This window comes from Delphinus delphis, chromosome 16 (assembly GCF_949987515.2).
Source record: "Delphinus delphis chromosome 16, mDelDel1.2, whole genome shotgun sequence".
NCBI lineage: Eukaryota > Metazoa > Chordata > Mammalia > Artiodactyla > Delphinidae > Delphinus > Delphinus delphis.
In genome coordinates, this window is record NC_082698.1 from 65,763,216 (window position 1) to 65,773,945 (window position 10,730).

A 10,730-nucleotide genomic window follows, 5' to 3' on the forward strand; every position below is an offset into this window, starting at 1 on the left:
CGGAATATTATTCAGTTATAAAAGGGGATCAGCTTTCGATCCACAAAACAACATGTGTGAATCTTAAACGTGTATTTCTAAGTGAAAGAAGCCAACTTGAAAAGACTCTATACTATATGATTTCATTTATATCACATACTGAAAATGGAAAACTTGTAGAGATGGGAAATAGGTCTACAGTTGCCAGGGACTGGAAGTTTGGGGAAGGTTGAATTGGAGCAGCACAGGTGATTTTTAGGGTTGTAAAATTATTCTGTATGTTATCAAGGTGGATACATGACACTATGAGTTTGTCAAAACACAGAATCTTACAGCATAAAGAGTGAGCTTTAATGTGTACTAATTGGGAAAAAATAAGTTAGGAGATTGAGGAACCCCAAGATGGAATGTAGATTGTAATAAAAAGATCTAACTGTATCACAACTGTTTGACATCACCTCACTGAAGGGAGTTAGGGAAAAAGATGCTGATCTCAGTAATTTTGAAAATAATTGGAAACTGTAAGATTAAAGACAAAAAGAACTGTACTCTAGTTGATAAATTCTCCTCACCCTGCCCCAAGTATGGGACACAGGTAAACAGCTCTGAAATGACTCTGCATGGATTCTGGGGTAGGATGGTGGTTAAAGGGAAGTAGGTTTCTCACTGTTGGAGTAGGGGTTACCAATAAGCAAAGGGTGAAGCTTAGAAAGAAATATATGGTAATGCGTGGGAGTAAGAAACATCAGTATGAATACTTGGATAGATTTATATCCAAAAGTATAAAGTGTGTGTGTGTGTGTGTGTGTGTGTGTGTGTGTGTGTGTGAGGGGGGGGGGAGAGAGACAGAGACAGAGAGGGAGAGAGGGAGAGAGGGAGGGAGGGAGGGAGGGAGGGAGGGAGGGAGAGGGAGGCAGTAATCAGTATCAAGGCTGCAAAGAAGAAAGCTTTATTTGGGGCCTTGGGAATTTCAAAACAATAAAACCAAAAGTGTGTTAAGGGAAAGTGAGTCAGGGGCTTATACAAGCAAAACCCACAAGGTTGTTAAAGCTGTCTAGCAGGAATTATAATTGACTCTGGCGCAGGAAAGGGAATATTTGTCCTTAAGGGATAGGCTGTCATGAGTTATTTTAGGGCAAGGGCCCAATAAGTATCTTGAGTTTCTGGAACATTTGGTAGATGTTCTGAATGCCTATGTTAAGACAAAAAGTGGTCAAAAGGTCAGATTCCATTCAGGCTAAGACATGCGTAAGTCACACTTCCTCACACTTCCTGGTTTCATTTTAGAGAGCTCTCTTAGCAACACTGACTCCATTTTGATATTCCTTTCACAATATATACAGATGGTTACATACAGAAATATTCATAGATATATGTGTATACACAGGTGGTACACACATATTTAACTAGTTTTGCTCACTGAGAGTTTTGAAGCAATGATACACTGGTGGCAACAAACACACCCTTCACCTGTATCTTGGTTTCTAATATTTTCCAATAAAAGGAATCAAAGATTCTTGGAGAAATGGCTGATTCTAGGGTTGGGGCAGAGAATATACAAAATGAACCTGGAGTATCTTATGGTGCCAGAAAATAAGGAAGCTTAAAAACACAAAATGATGGAGATCTGTCAAAGAGCACAGGAACCAACTGAAATAGCCCCCAATGGCCAAAGAATTTGAGCAACAAAATAAATAACATAGTATTAGATTATAGCCCAAAGTACAAAATAACTATCTATGAGCCCATATGGATATACATACATGTATAAATAAATAGGAAAGACAAATCTCTCATACAGAAAATTACCAAATAATTTATATAGATTATTTTCCCTAAAAGATATAGCAAATTTCTCCCCATTCCAGAGTGTGGATTGTTCACAGTGACTTCTTTCTAAAGAGTACAGTATGGAAAGAAGGAAAATGAGTAACTTTATGGTAGAGAAATCTGACAAATACTAACTCAGCCAGGTGAGCTGGGTTAACATCGTGAGTAATGGTTCACATTGATAGCATGCACCTTTTTTTGCGGTACGCGGGCCTCTCACTGTCGTGGCCTCTCCCGCTGCGGAGCACAGGCTCCGGACGCGCAGGCTCAGCGGCCATGGCTCACGGGCCCAGCCGCTCCGCGGCATGTGGGATCTTCCCGGACCGGGGGCACGAACCCGCCTCTCCTGCATCGGCAGGCGGACTCCCAACCACTGCGCCACCAGAGAAGCCCAGTATGCACTTTTGATATAATGTAAATTATACTTTACCTTTGTGCTCTTCCTCTGAAAACCACATAACCCTAGTTAACCATGAAAAAAACTTCAGACAAACCAAACTGAGGAACATTCAGTAAAATATCTGACCAGTATTCCTCAAAATTGTCAAGGTCATAAAAAAACAATGCACTTCTGAGAAGCTCTCACAGTCTAGAGAAGGCTAAGGAGACTTGACAGCTACATGTAATGTAGTACCTTGGGTGGGATTCTAGAACATGGAAAGGATATTAGATAAAATCTAAAGATATCTCAATAATAATAATGATTGCATTTGGGAGACACAGATGTGGGTAAAATTCAGACTGTTATGGGGAAGGGAGCCAAAGCCTTATAAAGGCCCTTCAGATCATAATAATGTACGAATATTGGTTTATTAGTGCGACAAATGCACCACAGGAATCTTAACAATAGGGAAAACTAGTATTTGGGAACTCTCTGTAATATTCTTTTAACTTTTCTATAAGTGCAAAAGTATTCTCAAATAAAAATAGATGACTTTTAAAAATAGTTAACGTGATGGGAGGAACATCAGTTAACAAGTCATGTTAAACACTACCACAGCCTTTATATTGATGCTAACTCTTGAGTGAGTTAAAAAACCTTTCATGGGGCTTCCCTGGTGGAGCAGTGGTTGAGAGTCCGCCTGCCGATGCAGGGGACGCAGGTTCGTGCCCCGGCCTGGGAGGATCCCACATGCCGCGGAGCGGCTGGGCCCGTGAGCCATGGCCGCTGAGACTGCACATCCAGAGCCTGTGCTCCGCAATGGGAGAGGCCACAACAGTGAGAGGCCCGCGTACCACAAAAAAAACCAAAAAACTTTCATTATAAAACACAGACTCCAGGCAAAGAAACCTGGCCTGATGTGATGGGGAAATACTGAATTCTGAAATGTGATTCTCCCACAGTGCTTCGTCCTTGCCCTTAGCAACCTCTGCATTTCATGTGAATGACTGTAAACTAACTCTCTCTATCACCAATGTTTGCAGATCATCCAGAATAGAAAGGTGTGGTTCCATGCCACGGTTGTTTGCCCTCTTTTCAGGCCACTGCTCTATTTTGTGAAGCCAGAGGGCTCCCTATCCTCCAAGAGTTTGTCTAAATGCCATATAGCTCTCACCTGTGTTCATTTTGTCATCACTCTAACATAATCTCTCAAAATTACTGCCTAGAAAAACCTAAACATATTTAATGATTTTCAATGTTTGCCAATGCTCCTTTAGGAGGAAATGTTCTCTGTGGCAGAAATGTCGAGGCTGATACCATATTTTGTAAATTCACATACTTGATTAAAATGACACTTGTTTAGAGTGTGAAAGAACTGTCACATGTAAAGAGTATATTTGGCTGAAAAATTCTCCAAAGAGTTTTGTTAAAAATAGTCTAAAGGGAAATTCTTTTGATCTTGTCTGTCATAAAAATTTTCTAAGTTGCTGTTAGTTAGAAACATGAAGTTTGCTATGAAAAACTGCAGAAAGACATCGTGTTTATTTTTACTTTGGGAATTTCAGCACGTTGTGGTTTTATGTGAAACGTTTCTCAATGGATTTTTTAAGAATTATTCATAGACAAATGCTTTACTCCCCTTTAGGTGAACAAAAAGATAGCAAACACATGTGGCCATGGCCCTGGGTTGTGGGTCAGAGAAGCCTGCTACCATCTGCCATTCTCTTGGTATGTTTCGCAGAAAAATCTTTTACATACATTACTGATAAGGCCCCAGGACACTTGGGAATGAGGACACATTAACTCCGTGATTCAGACTTCGTTCAAATTTGCCTCATCTTTTTATTTCTAATGATGAAGATTCACAGCAAATAGGACATATCAAAAAGCCATCCATATAATGTTTTAAAAATGCCTTACATTTGAGTAATACACAATACATTGCAAATCATTTTCATACACATAGCTTGATTCATTTTTTACACAATCATCCGGTGAAGTAATTTACACTGTAAATTATAACTTCACCATGAAAAGAAGTTAAACAGGGCCCCTTACCCTTATCTAGAAAAAAAAGTGTTTCTAGCCCTCCCACCCTTCTTATCCCACCCCTCTAGGTTGTCACAGAGCACTGAGTTAATCTCCCTGAAGCACAGTCATTCTTATCCACCTTCTACAGTGTGATAAAATTTTATGCCCTTAAGGAACCCTGAAGCAACTGACACAAGTGGGAACTTACCAAAGAGCAAACAGTGTTTAAGACGATGTCAATGTATTTCATTTTCCCTTAAGTGTTTAAAAACGGGCCCTCGATACATGATGAAAATCCAATATTTGAATAGCAGAAAATTCTAACTCCCTTGTCCCTGCCTCCACTTCTCCAAATAAGAGTGTTTACTGCATTACTGAAAATATCTTTCGACAAAAGATCTAAGAGTTCCATTAATGAACAATCCCTGGATGAAGAATCCATGAACATTATACTATTGAGATTATTCAGTATATTTCTTAGCTTGGTAAATTTGTTTTGGGGGTGTAAAATTTCATGACCAAACAAATACCTTTAATATCTTACTGGCAAAAGCCTAGTGAATAAATTACAAGTGTACATGCTCAGTTCAATTTTGCTTTTAGTATTGAAACTTCAAGAAATATAATCATTGAATTGCTTCCCTGGACCTCAGTACTTGAACAGGATATAAACGTAGGGTAGCATAAAAGCACTATCAATGAAGCTAGGAAAACTTGTTTTGAATGTTCCTGCGTCATTTCATACAACATAAAATAAGTACAGCAGAATCCTATATTCTTTTACAAATGATTGACTCTATGCCCCTAAAACTAACGGCCAAGTTTTAAAAATACCACAAACATCATTCTCATATTTATTACCTAACAATTGAATAATAATCACACCTCACAATTTCATTACAATTTTTAGATCTAAAATAAGGCTCTAACTAAAACTCTTGTTTTAAGCTTGAAAATTTGAAACAAAATCATTTATATCCTGCAGATTTCCTTCTGATCCTTAATTTAACAAAATTGTGTGACATTGGCTTATCCACTTAGAAACTCAATTTATGTATGAAGACATACTGTCACTATGTAGTTTTATTTCATGAAAAGTAATGCTGCCGGACTTCCCCGGTGGCACAGTGGTTGAGAATCTGCCTGCCAATGCAGGGGACAAGGTTTCAATCCCTGGTGCAGGAAGATCCCATGTGCCACGGAGCAACAAAGCCCGTGCGCCACAACTACTGAGCCCGCGTGCTGCAACTACTGAAGCCCACGTGCCTAGAGCCTGTGTGCTGCAACAAGAGAAGCCACTGCAATGAAAGCCCGCACACTGCAACAAAGAGTAGCCCCCGCTCACTGCAACTAGAGAAAGCCCATGAGCAGCAATGAAGACCCAACACAGCCAAAAATTTAAAAAAAATTAAAAAGTAATGCTACCTCAGCAGGCATAGCACCCCTTCCTTATTCTGATTCCTTATCACACTCCCATATCTACTCTTTGAAACCTTTTTCTCTAGGCTTCATGTCCATAATCTCATTCACCACATGCTAGCTTAGTACATGATATGTCTTGTCTTCTTGTCTTCCTTGCCACCTACTTCAAAAAAGAGATTAATGTCACCTATAAATGTTATGCATAATCTCATTTCTAATCAGCCCATTTCCCCTATACCTCTAAGTTCTAAAATGAGATTTACTGAACTCAAGTTCTGTGGTATATAACTTGGGGGAAATGCTGGATTATCAATATGGAATTGGCTTTTTTCCGTAACTGTGGGATTTCTCAGGCTTTTTGATATTCTACACTACATTTTGAATTAGAAAGAGAATATAGAGGAGACAATTTCCCCAAGTCATTTCAATATCTGAACTATTTCAAGTAGCATATTAATGTTCCATAGAACATGTTTGGGAGATGTGCTTTACGTTTGTGCTTCTCAATCTTGGCTACCGATTGCAATCACTTTGGTAATTTTAACATCAATGATTCCTGTTCCCACTCCCACAAGTTCTGATGTAGCTGGGCAGAAGTGTGACTGGAGTATCAGAATTTTAAAACTCTCTGCTGATCATTCTTGTGTGCACCGAAGGTTGAGTACTAAGCTCTAAATCTATCTTCTCATCCTTCCCTTAAGTTTAAGAAGGTCTTCCCTCATACCCTCTAAAGATTACTGCACCCAGACACCATCCCTTCTTGGCATTTTCATTTCTACAATTAACTATTTTAACTTTCAGTAGTTGGGGAACCAGGTAGATTTTTGATAAGGTTAAGTATACAGGACCAAATCAAGAAGCTTCTTCTCATTGAGTACCCCTTTCATCCTTTCTGCAGGTCCTAGGTAGTTTTACTAATTCTTTACTTGATCCATCTGTCTTTGTAAGCATGTGCAATTCTGTCCAATCATGTAAACATCTTCACTATGCCCCTCATTCCCTTGCTCTACCAAACTTTTAAATGAGGGATGTGCTTTCTTTGTCTCCATTTGCTATCTGGTTTCTACTCCCAGTAAGTGGTCCCTCACTTGCTATCTGGTTTCTACTCCCAGTTTTGTCTCCAATTATGTTTCCTGTGCAAACATAATCCTGTAGCCTTGCCTCCATCTTCTTTCTTCCCATTCTCTCTTTTTAAATTACACTAGTGTATTTTGATCATACTTTTTCCTTGACATCTTTTAAAAAAATATTACTGAAATCATTTTTTTACTTCTCTAACCTATTCATTTTTTGACAATTTTACTAATTGTGGATGTTCATGAAAAAGATGACCCTTAGACCATCAACCCTTCCATCTAAATATTGGAATGCACTACGACCCATCTATGTCATGTTCACATTTTGTGGCTTTTCTTTCTCCCCCACAAGGGTGTATTATCAGAATAAATGCTTTGAGCCTCTCTTTTCATCTAATTAACTCATTCTTCTTACAGGGAGATAGAGATTTACTCTTATTACCGAGCATCTAACATTTATACTAGGAGTTAAGGATTGCTGCATTAAGACAGTGTGTGACCCTTTCTCCCTCCTTTCTTCTCAGTGCCTTGCCAACAATTATGTGATGAAGTAAGTCTAAAATCTTCAATGTCAACAGCTATAATATCTCTGCAGACCCAGTTCTTTCCATCAGTGATAATTGAGTTCTAAATGTGGGGAGATAGCAAGGAGCCCTCCACTTTGATTATTGATTCAAGCTGCATTTTCCAATTTAACTGTATTAGATGGCCTTATTCTTTCAGAGTACTGAGCTGCTGGGTACCTTCCTGACCAGTTATTAAAACTAACATATTAATCCCCAATTTAAATCCATTCCAGGCCTAGTTCATTGGATCTATTCTTCATTGGTTATACTCCAAAGCAAGGAGGAATGAGTATTAGCCTTACTCTTATATCTCCCCATGCCACTGCAAATATTGAGAGATTAACAAGAAATCCTTATGCATAAACATGGACACTGGTTTGGGTTTTATCAAAGTACTGTAGAGTGAATCAGGCTTTAGGTGCCAGTGCTGTAACTGGCTTTAGCAGACCTAGGGCAAGCAAGAAATAAACTGCACATTCAGTAGCTTCTTATACTGTGACCATGGATATTCCTAAAGGCCTAGATGGTCTAGATGCTAGATTATCAGGAATTTTTTTTTTGTTAATTTCCAGGTAAGGCTCACCTCAAAGAAAGAATAACATCACTATATAGGCTATTTAAGCATAGTTGGGTTGGCTAGGGAAGTGTGTTTTGTTTTGCATTCTCTTCTTTTATTATGCCATCACCAGAATGCAGACAATTATTTTCAATCACATGTACACAGTATAAATTTTGTTCTATTTTATAAGCTCTGATTATCGCTGTTTAATTCAGAGACATAGCCTGTAGGTTAATTATGCTCAAATAGTACATCTCATTAAATAACAGATAAAAATGAGGATCCTTATTATATGGAAATATGTCATTTTCTTAGATTGAAGTAGATGAATAATTTAATGTAATTTTACAAAAATAAAATCTTGGAAGGAAATTAAAAAGACTTACTTAGGGACTTCCCTGGTGGCACAGTGGTTAAGAATCCACCTGCCAATGCAGGGGACACTGTTCAAGCCCTGGACCAGGAAGATCCCACATGCCACAGAGCAGCTAAGCCTGTGCACCGCAACTACTGAGCCTGTGCTCTAGAGCCCACGAGCCACAACTACTGAGCCCTCATGCCACAGCTACTGAAGCCTGAGTGCCTAGAGCCTGTGTTCCACAACAAGAGAGCCACTGCAATGAGAAACCCAGGAATCGCAATGAAGAGTAACCCCCACTCGCCACAACTACAGAAAGCCCACGCACAGCAACAAAGACCCAGTGCAGCCAAAAATAAATAAATAAATGCACTTAAAAAAAAAAAAAAGACTTACTTAAACCCAGATCTTCTACTTGCCATGTTTGTTCAGCATAAGAATGAATGGTATAAATTGAAATCCAAAATGATCTTGTAGTTCAAATAGAAACATGGAAAAAAGAAAGACACATGGTTTGCCTGATGGAAAGAAGTGATTTTATTTTGAGAAAGATTGAGATCTTAGAGACCAAGTTATTAGTCTATCTACCTACCTATCAATTGATTGATCACTCTATCATCTATCTATCAAATGGGAAGAGAAGGCCTACCTTAAAGATGGAACTAAGAATAGGAGAAAATTGAGTTGTTGTTGGTTAGGAGGGTCACTAGAGCTGAAAATAAAAAAACAAAAATAGAAAAATCAAGAAAACAACAAAACAAGAGGAAAACAACAAAACAAAGGGAGATCTCAGATGCCTAATTGATTCCTACAGAGGAACCAAGACCCCCAAAATCTATAATGAGGACTCCTTTTTAAGCTGTTAATCAAAAATCAATTATGAAAGCAATTGAGAAACAGCTCCATAATGATTAAATTAGCTATGAGATGATTCAACATTTGGATGAATTTGAATGAAGAAGTCCTGAGAAAATTAATGTACAATACTTTTGAAAGTATGAAATACATTTTAAAGTAATAGAGTTAATATGAAGGATGGATTGGCAAATTTAAATAAATTCTAAATAAAAGCACAGAGAGATGAAAAATCAAAATCAAGTATTCATGAGAGAGAAGGTTATGTGAATTTACTTAAATGGTGTATGCTTTTGAAAAATTCAAAACTCATTGTTTTTATATGTCTCACTACAGGAGACTCTGCAAGACAGAATCTGGAGTACAAGACAGAAGGTAAATGTTGGACCTGAAAGCAAGAAGAAGGAGGGTCTCTAAGTCCAGTGAAAAGTATGAGTGAAGTGGGGAAGGAAAGAACTAAAATAAGTAGTTTGAAGTGATAAACATATAGCTGGACTTATTTACAATAACTGGGAGGGAGGAAGTAAAACATTAGAATTATAGATAATTATTTGAAGAAAAGATGTATAAAGAAAGTATGTTCTGGGTAAAAATTCAATAGCTGAGGGACAGCAAATGTGAGGGATGTTGACCTGTCACGGATGATTTATTTTCTAGCATCACCAGTTGTTTCAATTCAACAAGTTATTGTGGAGATCCTCCAACTGAGGCAAAAATAACCTATGCATTTGAAAAATTACAGAAAAGGAAGCAGAATCTGCAAGTATGGAGCAACTAAAAATGTATTAAGATCACTCTGGGCACAAAGAAGAACAGCATATTGTATCTGTGCAAAATGCATGACAATAAACTGTGCTTATGGTGTTTCCTGTTATAAATATCAGATATCCTAATTGGAATGAGGAAAGGGGACGAAGCCTGTATATAGAGAAGGCCAGATATCTAAGACTCAAAGGCAAAATGTTAAGTGGTTTTAAATATGTGGGATGAGTATTAAAGGGAAAGGGGAGTCTCAGAAGATGGGAAGCTGGAGGAGGTGGGTGTCACCACTGTATATACGTTTAAAATTTTCAAGAAAATGCAAAAAATTTCAAATGCTGCGCTCTGACAATAGAGGGTGTATGCTTATTTAGAACTACCTCCTCCAACATCACGTGGCAAGCTTAGTATTTCAATTAACTTCTTAATATGAAGAGGCTGAAAAACATAATGAAATCTCTTTAATGATTTTTTTTTTTTCTCTCTAGCTTCTTTTCAAGTCTCTACCATAACCCCTGATTTTCAGACACTGGAGATTTGTCTTATACTCTATACTGTGTCCAACAAAAATTATTTCTTGGAATGATTATTATATGACTTGAAAAATTATATGTGTTTTCAAAATTTTATAGATGTGTGTAGGTATTATGATAATCATATAGACATACCCCATGACCCTTGAAGTATTAAGGAAATTTGGAATAAGCAAAAAGATTACTGGGTATCTCCAATGGAAGAATGTACACTGTTGGGGCATAGCCTTATGGGTTATCCATTCTAGCCATTAAATTCCTTTGAGCTATTTTACAATTCTGTAAATCACAGATAAGTGGCAGCAATGTAGAATTAATTTTGTTTGTAGGTATTCAAAAGAATCCTGTCTGTTCGTGGGAAAACTCTTTTCCCACCTTGA